This window comes from Herpailurus yagouaroundi, unplaced genomic scaffold (genome assembly GCF_014898765.1).
Source record: "Herpailurus yagouaroundi ecotype Mexico unplaced genomic scaffold, PumYag 140, whole genome shotgun sequence".
Taxonomy (NCBI): domain Eukaryota; kingdom Metazoa; phylum Chordata; class Mammalia; order Carnivora; family Felidae; genus Herpailurus; species Herpailurus yagouaroundi.
The window spans coordinates 44,464,042-44,477,349 of record NW_024412395.1 but is presented as its reverse complement, the minus strand read 5'-3'; the positions used below and the strand labels follow the sequence as shown (position 1 = coordinate 44,477,349).

Genomic DNA, 13,308 nt, shown 5'->3' with positions numbered 1-13,308 from the left:
AGGCTGCTACAGCCACACTGCTGCTCTTGCTTACCTGCTTTTTTCTCTGGGTGGCCAGTCAGACGCCATTGTGACAGCAGGTGGACTCTCACCATTGCTGCTTTTATTTGGGTTTTTTTTCTTTCTGTTCTGTTTCGTTTTTGTTTCTTTCTTGACAATCATTGGGAGTGTTTTCTTTTTTGAAATAATGAATTTTTTTTTAATGTTTATTTATTTTGAGGGAAAAAGAGAGTGTGAGTGGGGGAAGGACAGAGAGAGAGAGAGAGAGAGAGAGAGAGAGAGAGAGAATCCCAAGAAGGCTACACTCTGCCAGTGGAGAACCCTTCAAAGGGCTTGAACTCATGAACTGTGAGATCATGACCTGAGCCGAAACCAAGAGCCAGACACTTAACTGACTGAGCCACCCAGACAGCTCCATTTGGGAGTATTTCTGTTTGTCCGATTTTGTTTTCCTAAGACATGGATTCTTTCATGTTTGGAATAATTAATTGGTTTTGAGAAACATGTAATAACTGCCTGGGTTGGAGGTAACTTAGAATGGTTGTTGCTTCTGATACTGACGTTTGACTTCTGTGTTCAAAACACCCTTCTTAATTATATTCAGTGAAGTCTGTACTAATGACCCAGGATGATTAGAGTGATGACAAAAAGTATAAAAATCGTGGTGGTTTCATAATCAATTTCTCAAAGATCAAGTAAAGAATAAGATCTAGGACAAACAGCATGAGTGACTCAGTCAGTTAAGCATCCGACTCTTGGTTTTGGCTCAGGTCATGATCTAATGGTTTGTGAGCTCGAGCCCTGCATTGGGCTCCATGCTGACAGTGTGGAGCCAGCTTGAGATTATTCTCTCTCTCCCATTCTCTATGCCCCTCCCCTGCTCATGCTCTCTCTCTCTCTCTCTCTCTCTCTCTCTCTCTCTCTCTCTCTAAAATAAATAAATAAACTTAAAAAAGAATGAGGACAAACTAGGGTATTTTTATTTTAAAAAATAGGGGCACCTGGGTGGCTCAGGCAGCTAAGCGTCTGACTTCAGCTCAGGTCATGATCTCACGGCTTGTGAGTTCGAGCCCCGCATCGGGCTCTGTGCTGACAGCTCAGAGCCTGGAGCCTCTTTGGATTCTGTGTCTTTCTCTCTTTCTCTCTCTCTGCCCCTCCTTCGCTCACACTCTGTTTCTGTCTCTCAAAAATAAATAAACATTAAAAAATTTTAAAAGAAAAAATAAAAATCCATCTGTGTTAGAAAAGATCACATATTGAAATCACAATCCTTGGGTTTTTTCATATACTAAGATTACATCAATTCAATAAAATAAGTGTTAGAGCTACGTGACATCATATGTTGTATGAATAATTTTTCATCAGGTTCCCATTACTTCTCTTAGCTAAATTAGTGAAAAATTTCTTCCAATTTTACTACCAAATTCTTATTACACCATCCATTTTCTTTAATAGTGTTAATCAGATACTCTTGAACTGTATATTCATTTAGGTCCTGTATACACATGGATATGCTCTCCCGGTTTTAAGTTTTGTGGTTGCAGTTTATAGACCATAGCCCTCCACGTTATTACTCTTCTCCCAAAGGACTAATGTTAATTGAGTTCCAATCTTGTGACTGGCTCTTTATATACATTACATTATCTGAGTTTCATGATAGCTTTGGGAGTAGATATTATCACTTTTTACAGGTTAAGTTGACATTCAGAGAAGTTAAGTAAAGTACTGATGATCACAGAGGAAAGTGGAGATGAGTTTAAAATCTAAATTTGTCTGTGCTTGCAAACTTTATTGCCTCCAAATGACACACTGTTCAAACCTCACCCGATTTCGTAATTAGATGTCCTAATTGTAGTTCTTAATTATAGTCTTTTATCGATTACCTGAGGTGTGAATCTGCTTCAATTAATTTGAACCAGAAGGTGAATGAAGCAAGCTTTATCCTAGGTATTTTGTATTTTAAACAGAACTATGTCATTCAAAATGGATCTCTATGTGGTAGGATGCTCAATTTCAGTAGAATGAGGATAGCCAGTGTATGCCAAAATCTTTGCATAATTATTAATGGCATCCTTTTTTCCTTTTCAAAATGTTCCTGTTTGAGACTATAAATTATATAGTCAAGGTAGATTTGGGGGACATTTTAGTTAAAGGTTCCTCAACTACTATTTGTCTAGTCCTTATCTAAGTGTGGAAGAAAATTCTTATGGTATCGTGATTCAATTGCAGGAGCTCCGTTGTGCTCTCACCCTCTTCTTCCCACAAAAGAGTTTTGTTTCCTGGGAAAATTATGCGATTTGACAAGATCCACCACTGGTATTTAAAAGGGAAATCCGAGGGGCGCCTGGGTGACTCAGTCAGTTAAGCCTCCAACTTCAGCTCAGGTCATGATCTCGTGCTTCCTGGGTTCTAACCCTGTGTCCAGCTCTGTGCTCACAGCTCAGAGCCTGGAGCCTGCTTCGGGTTATGTGTCTCCCTCTCTCTCTGCCTTCCTCATCTCCCACTTGTGCTAAGTCTCTGTCTCTGACTCTTTCACAACAATAAATAAACATTAAAAAATTTTTAATAGAAAATAAAAGGGCAATCATAAACTTTCTGGGGTGGGGAGTCTCCGGCTGATTTAAAATACCTCCAGTTTTCTTCATCCTGGTTCCAAATGTCAGTCTCAGTTCCTGCTACACATCCAATTATCTTGTGCTTCTGAGCTCCTTCCGCCCAGAGGCCACCACCCTCTCCTGTGCATGGTTTTCTCTAAATCCCTCAGGCAACCTTGTCCACATATTCTAACACTTTTTTCTTATCTCTGTTAGAACACTTATGAAATTATCTTGTAATAATTTGTTTCTATGTCTGTCTCTTTCACTCAGTGTTGAAGAGATTTGTTAAGGCTCTTATGTAAAAAAGAGGCAATGGAGGGAGAGAAAAAAATAAATTTGAAAGAACCCGGGGATACACTGTTTGCCAATGAAAATGCTAGGTGGCACGTTTTACAGCAGTCTCCTTCATTCAACATTCTGTGCCAGTCATTTTGCTTGGTATGAGAATTGTAAAAATTGAAAACCCGCATTGTTTAATAATTAACTTAGTAACTTGGCTGCCATATGGTTTCTGCATCATGAAGCAATTTATTCTAATACTTGACCTGTTTCTCTTCCTGAAAAGACATAACTAATCACCCTTCTTCAGTTGGTCTAGAAGGAGAGGGGTAAAGGGTCAGGACAGTCTAGATTGATGTTTAATGCCTACGGAGCAGATTCTGATGGGACATCTTCACATCAATGAAGGAAAGAACATGTCTACATGTTCTTATAATAATATATGCACATTTTAAGCAATCCCAGCCCTCCCTGAATTTCCTTAGTTGAATACTTATAATAAAACACTTACAAATCCTTGCCATTATTCTGATGTCTTTTTCTGTAGTCTTTCTGTAAATACCAAGAACAGCCTCAGACTTACATTGGCTTCCCAATGCATTTCATTCTTTTCCCCAAACCCAGAGTCGTAAGTTGAGATCGCAAGGCCTGTTTGGTATCAGCAGACACTTCATCAGTCACATCCTGATACAGGATTTCACCACCTCAACAAGGACTTCATATCTCCACTCTCTCTTACAGTGATTTAACTCCCTTGTCAAAAAATTAGAAAATACAGAGAACAAATAGAAAAAAAAAACACCTAATAATCTTGAACCTAAAGAATAAATCCCTCAGGCAACCTTGTCCTGTGTGTGTGTTTCTACACACACATATGTGCACATGAGCACACGTGCACGCGTGCACACACACACATGCACACACACAGGATAGCACTGTGTATACCAAGCTGTAGCCTGTTTTCCTCACTGAGAAATTAATGAATATATAACATTTAACACATGGACAGTACATAAATTATTTTAATATTCACACAGTATTACACTAAAGGGAATAAAATATTACCGATACGTTATTATCAACTTTTCACAATTGTAAACACATACAAAGAGTCTGTCTCTCCTGCACACTTGTGCTATCTTTTTTCCTTAATGCTCATTCCTAGAGGTATACTTGTTGCGTAAAACAACATGTGTATCTTAAAAATGTTTGGTACCTTGGGGCACCTGGATGGCTCAGTTGGTTGAACGTCGGACATCAGCTCAGGTCATAATCTCGTGGTTTGTGAGTTTGAGCCCCGCGTCGGGATTTGTGCTGATAACTCGGAGCCTGGAGCCTGCTTTGGATTCTGTCACCTTCTCTCTCTGCCCCTCCCCTGCTCATTCTCTCCTTCCCTCTCTCTCTCAAAAATAAACATTAAAAAAAAAAAAAACAACCTTCTGTACCTCTTGTGCACACTTACCATGTAAAGCTGGGAGTTCTTTCAAAAAATTTTGACCCAATAAAAATAGAATCTTACTGTTCCATCACTGAATTTAACCTGCAATCCTTATTGAAAAACACATGTAGAAACCATTGAGGCCATTTATTTTCTTATTTAAAGAAACTAGTGCTCAGTATTGCCAAACCTAGGGAGCTATGGAAGTCTCCCAGTAGCTGATTGTGCATACTGGACGCCTCATCCCACACCAGGGTCACTTTTCCAAAAACTGCTCTTCACATTCACATTTTCATTTCAGTAACTTGCTGACAGTTTTCCAAGCCTCAGATTCAGAAACTAGTAGTAATTATTGGCTACTTAGCAGGATTCTGTGAGCATTTTCTCCTTTCTTTTTGGAATAAGTTGGATTTGAAGTTATTTTCAGTATTTTGTATTATCTCTCTATGATTAAAATCTTGTTTAGTGGAAAGAGTTTTTATTTGGTAGTTTGCATCTGAATATATACTATATATATATATATATATATATATATATATATATATATATTTAAATATTTATAGTTTTGCTTAGATTCGAAGTGATAGACATGAAAGGTAGTAAAACTCATAATAAACATTCAGCTGAAATACCATGTAACAGATACAAAATGTACTTGTAAACTATAAATGACATCAAATGTTCAAAACACACAATAATATGTGGGAAATATGCAAGCGAAAGAAACTCCACATAGTATTAGACAAGCCTGTAACTTTCTCCAGTATAACACTACCGAAATGACTGCAGAGAAAGATCGTTCTCTTCCTAGGCTGCCTTACTTAACCGAGACATGCAGAGCTCAGGTAATCTGATCTTTCTAGCTGTGACTCAATTCTCGGGTCTTCCCTCCAGGTGTTCTTTATAATGAATGTCACTTAACCAAGGCTCAGTAGGATTTATGGATTCCCAGATTGCTCCTCTCTGAATTTGCTCCCTGAGTGAAGGACTACACAAAAATGCCACTAATGATGCACAGCCTCAACTGTCCTGTTAGCTGGCTTCTATTCAGTTCTCCCTCTAAAATGGCAGGACTTGTTTCTTTGCAGTTCATGTTTCTAGAGTGAGCAGAAGCAGTAGTGAGCCCTACTGAAATTTCATACCCACCAACATTCATTATTTTAAATGTATTCACAGCAATGTGAGTATAGTGTGACTTGCACAACATTTTGTTTTAATTATTCTCTCCTTTGAGGATGCCGATAACTTCAGCAATGAATTTCCTTCCAGAGAATATTTCATATAGAAAGTTCTGTTAGTACTTTTTGTTATTAATCTAAATTTTTTTTGAAAATGTAATGGATACTGATTATGTTTTCTAAATCTTTACTCTAAGTTTCGTAATGTCATTCTTGATTTGTCTTCAATCATAGAAAATAAAGATAAATATTTGGTTGAGCTACAGCTCAGCCTCAGAAAACTAATCTCAAGTGTAAAAGAATAGGCAAGCATATTTTCATAAATATTTCTCATACGTCATTTGATAAATTGCTAGTAACATTTAAAAACATTTCTTTTCCAGAAGAGAAGGCTTAGAGATTTTAGTTAGAATATCTGAGGTTATAGAATTTAAAAATTAAAATATAAAGAATGAAGATGAAACTTTTACCTCTTAACTACTTTAGCTGCATGTTGGTTTACCTGGAAGAGGCAAACAAAAGAAATTCCAGGCATGTCATTTTCATTCCAGCAGAAGTCATATGTGCTAACTTATGTTAAAGAATCCAAGAAACATAGACTAAAAAAAAAAAGAGAGAAAAAATGTTTTAAGTAACGACATTATAATATAATCAGGCAGGACCTCCTTGCTACTAGTCCCTCTGTTCCAGAATTGAAATAAATCACCCCTTCCCCATCACTACAACTAATTTAAGCATAACTTAAGAGAAAATAAGATCCTGGGTTGGTGTTCTTTTTGTTGATTTTAGTCTGTTTACATCCGTGCATAGTGGTATCTTGCAAGTGAGTTAAGACGGGGCTGGTTGAATTATCTGTGGCAACTTATATCTTATTTTATAATTGATCTGGATTAAATAATAAAGTGTGGTTTCAGCATTTTAAATAATATTAACCATCATTTATTGAGCACATACAATGTGCTAGTACTCTTCTAAAATCTCATTTTTTTTTCTAATCCTCATAACTTCCTATGAGGTAGGTGTTCCCATTTTACAGATTGGAAAGATGAAGCCAATAAACTTCCCAAAACGACTCAAGTAGCGTGTAACATAGCCGCACTTGAAGTACACGTTGTCTTCCTTCAGAGCCTATGGACTCAACTCCAGAACACCACTGAGCATGCCTCCTGTCCGTGTGTTGGCCCTGACACACACAGTGTACACATCTGTAGACTCACGTCCCTTCTTGACAGAAAAGCGTCAATTGTTTCTTGATTTCAGGCGTGCAAACGTTTTACATCTGGAAGCTTCGGATTTTCTTTTCTTAAATGCAGTTAGATGCCTGCCGCTGGTGTTTTAGAAACGAATTCACCTCTTTCCCCACCGCCTAATTCAGTGCCTTGCAAAAAGTAGCTACTCAATAAATAATCTCTTTAAATATATGAATTAACATAAACATGAGGTAAACTCTCTTAACCATCTGATCTGTCAGTTACTGCTTCAATAAAGTGGAAGTCATCTCTTGCTTATTGGAAAAGGATGATACAGAGGGAGCATAGCATGGTAGCTAAGGTCACGGACTCTAGAGTCAGGGTGCCTGGGTCTAAATATTGAACATATTTATTGTGTGAGCTGCAAGTTACCTAACTACCATGTCCTCAGATGCATCATCAGTGAATGGGGACTATGGTAATACTAGAACCTATCTTCTAGGTTTTGCAAGGACTAAATGTGTTTATATATGTAAAAGCACTTAAAACAGCTCCCAGTACCTAGTAAGTGTAATGTAAGTGTTAACAAATAAAATAATATGAACAGGAAAAAAAATGTGTGAAAAAGAATTGGGTTAAAATGCATATTAAGTCAATATGCTCACTGAGTGTTGTGCGCAAAAAGAAATTCAGAGCTGCATATGTGACTGAATAAAAAATGTGAACCAAATTTTGATGTCAGTAGGTAAAGGAAGAAATCAGCAGTGTTTCGTAAACATTTTACATGTGAAATCCCAGAGATTTTTATCTTGGAGAATATGGCCTCAGTCAAATCCTGTATAATTTATTCTTAGACCTATAATTTATTCTTAGACCTATTTTGAAATGCTGAAACTTGTTTTAGGTGTGGTTGCCCTGAAAATGTCAGCAGTCTGGGCAGCTTGGGCTCTGTGCACATCTGTCTTTCAGCTACATTGCAACCAATTCTAGTAATGGCATTCCAGAAACCTGTGTGTTTTGAGAGCAAAAGTTCAAGTCACAATGAGGTGTAAGTTCACTCCACCCTTCCTCCCCCCTAGGATTTTGTGGGAAGTTAGAAATAATCTTATTTAGAACCAAGATGTGAAATTAATAGAAACCAATTGATTGGAAGAAAATATATGGATATAAATACCTAAATATAGCTAAGGTGATCATATAATCTATCATCCAAAGTAGGATTCTTTTTAAAGTAAAAGGGGAGGTTATTGATAATTATACCAAGAAAATAGGAAAAATCCAGAACTGTCCAGACAAACTGGACATATAAACACTCTAAATACAACCTGTATCTGGCACTGTGTATCAGGTTTTCAAAATGTATACCATTCTATAGTACAGACTTTTCATGAACATTTTGTAGATTTTTGAAAGTAGTGAGTTTAAAAGTGTAGCTACTCATTCTTGTGATGCCTAAAATGCTTACCGTGTAGACAAAGACAGTATCTTGCAATCTGGAGAAATGAGTCAGAATTCCTCCAAAGCGTATATTGCACCTGCTGACCTCTTTGAAGTAAGACTACAAATGAATCTTTCTATAAATACCATGTTGAAGGTTCTTAGTAAAGGACTTAACATCAGCCACTTTATGAACCACAGTGAGTCATGAGAGCAGAATGGACTAAAAGCGAAGAGACTGAGCTCGTTGTTGAATGCCAACAGTCCTTTATAAAATACCTCTGACTCTCAGAAGTCCTAAAAAGGATCTTTATCTTGGAATCTGTTACAGCATGGGTGTGCACAGGGTGTGTGACCAACCATCTTTTTTCCAGCTTCTCTGTCAGGCCTTAGTCATTTGTGTTGGTCTATTTGTAATCCTGTGATAAAATTAGCTTTCCTTTGTGTCTACGATTTGTTGTCTAAAAGATATCTATTAAGTGGGAGGAACAACCCCAGAGAAGTTGGGACAGATAGCATTAAAGCAGAAAGTTATTAACATTCTAATAAAAACAATTTAAAAATAATTAAATCATTCAGACTTGGCAGTACACACTACACTTATTGGTTCTCATGAGTTTAAGTGGAAATTGGTATTTCCAGATTTAAAGAGAAAGATGTAATTATCAAAAAATCAAAATTAAGGCGTAAGACATTGTTATGCAGAGGAAAGTTAAGCGAAAGTAATACTACTGGGATTCTCATATTGTTTGTATTTTTCCAGATACTCAAACATGAAAGAAGTCATCTTTGAATGGGAATATTGGGTTTGTAAACAAATTTAGCTTTTACAGTGCTACAATCCAAAAAGGGAAGACAACCGCAAAAAATAGCTATAAATAACAATAATGAGAAAAAGCCCTTCTTTCCTCCCAGATTCTACTAACAGCCTTTTAAAAAAAAAAAAATGCTGTTGGTTGTTGAGGTCATTGCCCGTGATGAAACATTACCAGAAGAGTGTGGGCAGAATAAATGGGATATGGGGAATTACACCCTCCACACTGCTCTGTTTTCCTGTCCATCTGTGGAGTCTCATTCGCTTTATATTTCCTAAATAAAAGTTTATGGAATAAAGAAACACCTAAATAAATAAATTGAAGAATTTATATGTGGTAATGGAAGTTGCATTTTGGTGGGTGATCATATTTTTGGCTGAAATGTCTCCCCCTCTTAATGAACTATGATGGAAAAAATACACACAGGCTTTCAAATCAGCACTACTTTCAATTTAGCCTTAATGAAAAGGTTGTCACAGGAAAAAGCAGCATCTAGTTTTGGTTTAGGAGCGATTTCTTCTTGTTCCTTAGCCTGCATTCTTTCTCAGCTCTTTGTTCCAAGGAAACAGTGTCCTGCGTCCAAACAAAGTGTAATGAGCTGAACATGGCAAAAGCTTTGGCAACTGGAAAGCAAGATGTGTTACTATCTTTCAAATGGTACCCAGATCAACATTATCCTTTTAAAATTTTGAGGGGTGCCTGCGTGGCTCTGTTGGTTAAGCATCCGATTTCGGCTCAGGTTATGATCTCATGGCTTGTGGGCTCAAGCCCTGCGTAGGGCTCTGTGCAGGCAGCTTAGGGCCTGGACTGCTTTGGGTTCTGTGTCTGCCCCTCCCCGCCTCACGCTCTTTCTCTCTCTGAAAAATAAATAAACGTGAAAAAAAAAAAAACAAATAAATAAAATTATGGGTAAAGGTCCATATGTCTGATTCTGCTATGATCACTTTAATTAAAATTTTTGTTTTCAAAAATAATCAGCCCTACACAGGAGTTGCAAAAATATTACAGTGAACTGTCATATTACTGTAATATACAGATTCAGCTGTTTTTTACAATTTGGCTTTATCTCTCTCTACATTTTCTGTATGACATATACACATTGCTCTTTTATGTCTGTTTACTTATTTTGCTGAGCCACTTGAAAATTGCTTGCACAGAGCCACCTGGGTGGCTCAGTCAGTTAAATGTCTGATTCTTGGTTTCGGCTCAGGTCATGATCTCATGGTTTGTGAGTTTGAGCCCCACATTGGGCTCTGTGCTGTCAATGTGGATCCTGCTTTGGATTCTCTCCGTTCCTATCTCTCTCTGCCCCTCTCGACTCGTGCTGTCTTTCAAAATAAAAAAATAAACTTAAAAAAAGAAAAGAAAATCACTTGCACAGATCATGAACCTTTCATCCTTAAATATTTCAATATTTTTTTCTACTAATAATGAGAAAATTCCTTTATGTAACTACAGCTTAATTATCAAATTATCAGGAAATTTTACATTGATACAATACTGTCATTTAGTATATCCTTCAAATTTTGACAATTGTCCCTGTATTGCTTTTTAGCTAATTTGTTTTTAACAATTCAGGATTTAAACCAATATCATACATTGCAGTTTGTTGTCATGTCTCTTTAGTCCCCCTTAAATGGATGAGTGAGTGACTTCCTCAGCTTTTCTTGTCTTTTCTGTCATTGACATTCTTTAAGCATAAGGGCTTGCTGTTTTATAGAATGTTCAGTTTGAATTTGTTTGGCAAATCATCATAACTTAATTCAGATTGTGGCTTTTTGTCATGTATAAAATATAACTGATGGTGTGTCCTATTCAGAATATCACCAGAAGCACCTAATGTCAGTTTGTCCCATTATTGGTGATGTTACTTTCATCACTTGTCTTGCCATTTTTTTTACATGGTTTGGCTCAACAATTAGAAAGTGAAACTTAAAAATAGTCTTAAAATCAGCACCAATATAATAAATGTAACAAAAACATGCAAAGCATCTACACTAAAATAATTATAAATATTATTAAGAGAACTTAAGGAGCAAATAATAAAGGAGATACTACATGTTCATGAATTGGAGGTCTCAATATTGTAAAGGTGTCTAGTCTTCCCAAATCAATGTATAATCTTAACCAAAATTATAGATTTTTTAATATAAAGTAACAAGTTGACTCACAAACGTGTATGAAAATGCCAAGGATATCTAATAGCCAAAACAGTTACAGAAAAGAACAAAATTGGAGAACTCTAACTGCCTGATTTTAAGAATTACTGTAAAGCTACAGTAATCACGATGGTAGAGTATTGGCATATAGTGTAGTAAAATAGATCAGTGGAACAGAATAGTCCATAAATAGATCCTCACATATATAGTTAATTGATTTTTGATAGAGGCACCAAAGTAATTCAATGGGGAGAAACACCAATCTGTTCAACAAATGAGCTAGATTAACTAGAAAAATATATAAGAAAAAGTAGATCTTGGTCCTTACATTATATTTTGCACAAAAATTAATTTGATATGGTTTGTAGATCTAAACATAAAGGCTAAACCTATAAAGTTTCTAGAAATAAACAACCACAAAAAGGTTTGTAACTTTGAGTAGGCAAAGATTTCTAAGAAAGTATAAAAAGGGCATTATCCATTAGAAGAAAAATGATGAATTGGACATCGTCAAAATTGAAAACTTATGTACTTCAATGAAAATTGACATAACCTGAGAGGAAAATATCATCAATTCATTTATTTGACAAAGGAATTATATTTTAAATAGATGTGTCTATATACTATATAACATATAACATACAACATATAATAAATATACGTTTATGTCTACAAATCAGTAATGAAAAGACAAACAGCCTAAATAAAAATTATGGGCAAAAGATTCATATGGATACCTCACAAAAGAAAAATACAGAATGGCCACTAAGCACATGAAAAGGGAAAAGCAATTTAAAACCAAAGTAGGATGCTACTTAACACTCATCAGAATATATCAAATTAAAAGACTGACAACATCGAATGTTGGTGAGAATGTGATGCAACTGAGACTCTCATACATTGCCAGTGGGATTACAAAATGGTATGAACACTTGGGAAAACTGTTTAGTGTTTCATTATAAAATTAAACATGCACCTACCTTATGATCCAGCAATTCCTTTTCTTGGTAGGTCTTCATCCAAGATAAATGAAGGTATATGTCCCGCAAAGTTGTTTGTGTAAAATGTTTATAGTAGCTTCATTTGTAATAGCTCAAAGCTGCAAACAACCCAAGTGTTCATCTACAGGCATTTGGTTAAATAAATTGTGGTATAACCATCGAAGGAATAGCAAACTATTCATATGAAAGAGAAACATTATAAATGATTTTCATAAATATGTTGAGCAGAAAAGCCATAAATAAAAGAATAAATACTGCATAATTCTATTTATATAAAGCTCAAAGTTAGGAAGAACAAGCTAATCTATGGTGATAGAAGTCAAAACTGTAGTTGCCTGTGGGGTAGAGGGAGTAGGAACGGCCTGGAGGGGAGCACATAGAAACTTTTGGAAGTGATGGACACATTTTAGATCTTGATTGGTGTGTTGATTATATGAGTCTTTATATTAGTCCATACTTAACAGATTGTATATTTAAATTTCCTTTACACTGTATATACATTTTCCCTGAATATAATAAAGTCACTATATACATTCAGAGTCACGTAGTTTTTTTCTATAACCATACAACCATTACGCAGACTTTAGTATGACTTAAATAAATGCATCAAAGGAAACACATTCTTCAAATCCAGGGCACTTACTTTCATGTATAGGGGAATTAACATTATATGTAGTAGTCTATATATTGGATTTTCATCATAGCAGTAAAAATCACAACCAATAACTCATTTCCTATCTTCTTTTTCAAAGATGAAAAACATTAGAAGTATCTTGAAATACCAACTAGGATTTATTTTCAGTATTTGGAAATAAGAGTTACACATTTGATTAGCTACTAGTTGTGTTTATTTTCCCCAGTGGCCTCTCAGATTTTAGTAATGCCTCAAAGGCACTAAATCTATTGCTTTACTATGTGGTGGCCTATTTTCTATCGAATTTCACCCTTGGTAACAGTGGTAATTCATAATTTGAAATCCTTATGTCATCCTCTTAAAACTATATCTAAACCAATTGTATTTCTTTCTTTCCTACATTAGTAAATGGTATTTCACTTTTGTTTAAGGACATTATTTTTATTTTTAAGTAACAAACGGATCTTCAATAATCTCTGAGTCCTTCAGGGTAGGGTACTCTCTATTGATTTCTGCTTATAGTTTTCAAGATTCTATTATGGGTAAGGCAGGAATGGCAGTTTTAATGAGAGTCCTTTTT

General features: G+C 35.8%; 1 protein-coding gene and 1 long non-coding RNA gene across 9 annotated transcripts in view; one reads left to right on the top strand and one right to left on the bottom strand.

Annotated features, from left to right (window-relative positions):
- Positions 1-13,308, top strand: part of KCNH7 (potassium voltage-gated channel subfamily H member 7) — a 488,027-nt gene that overhangs the window by 9,819 nt on the left and 464,900 nt on the right. The window lies entirely within an intron of this gene.
- The window catches only part of LOC121030626 (uncharacterized), a 70,087-nt gene that overhangs the window by 7,130 nt on the left and 49,649 nt on the right, over positions 1-13,308 (bottom strand). For 2 of the 3 annotated variants that reach the window (XR_005790331.1, XR_005790329.1), the window contains exons 6-7: positions 5,963-6,091; positions 3,388-3,629 (exon numbers count right to left, since the gene is read on the bottom strand). This is a non-coding gene — a long non-coding RNA (uncharacterized LOC121030626). The remainder of the gene's footprint in view (positions 1-3,387; positions 3,630-5,962; positions 6,092-13,308) is intronic. The other variant, XR_005790330.1, reaches the window with a different exon arrangement.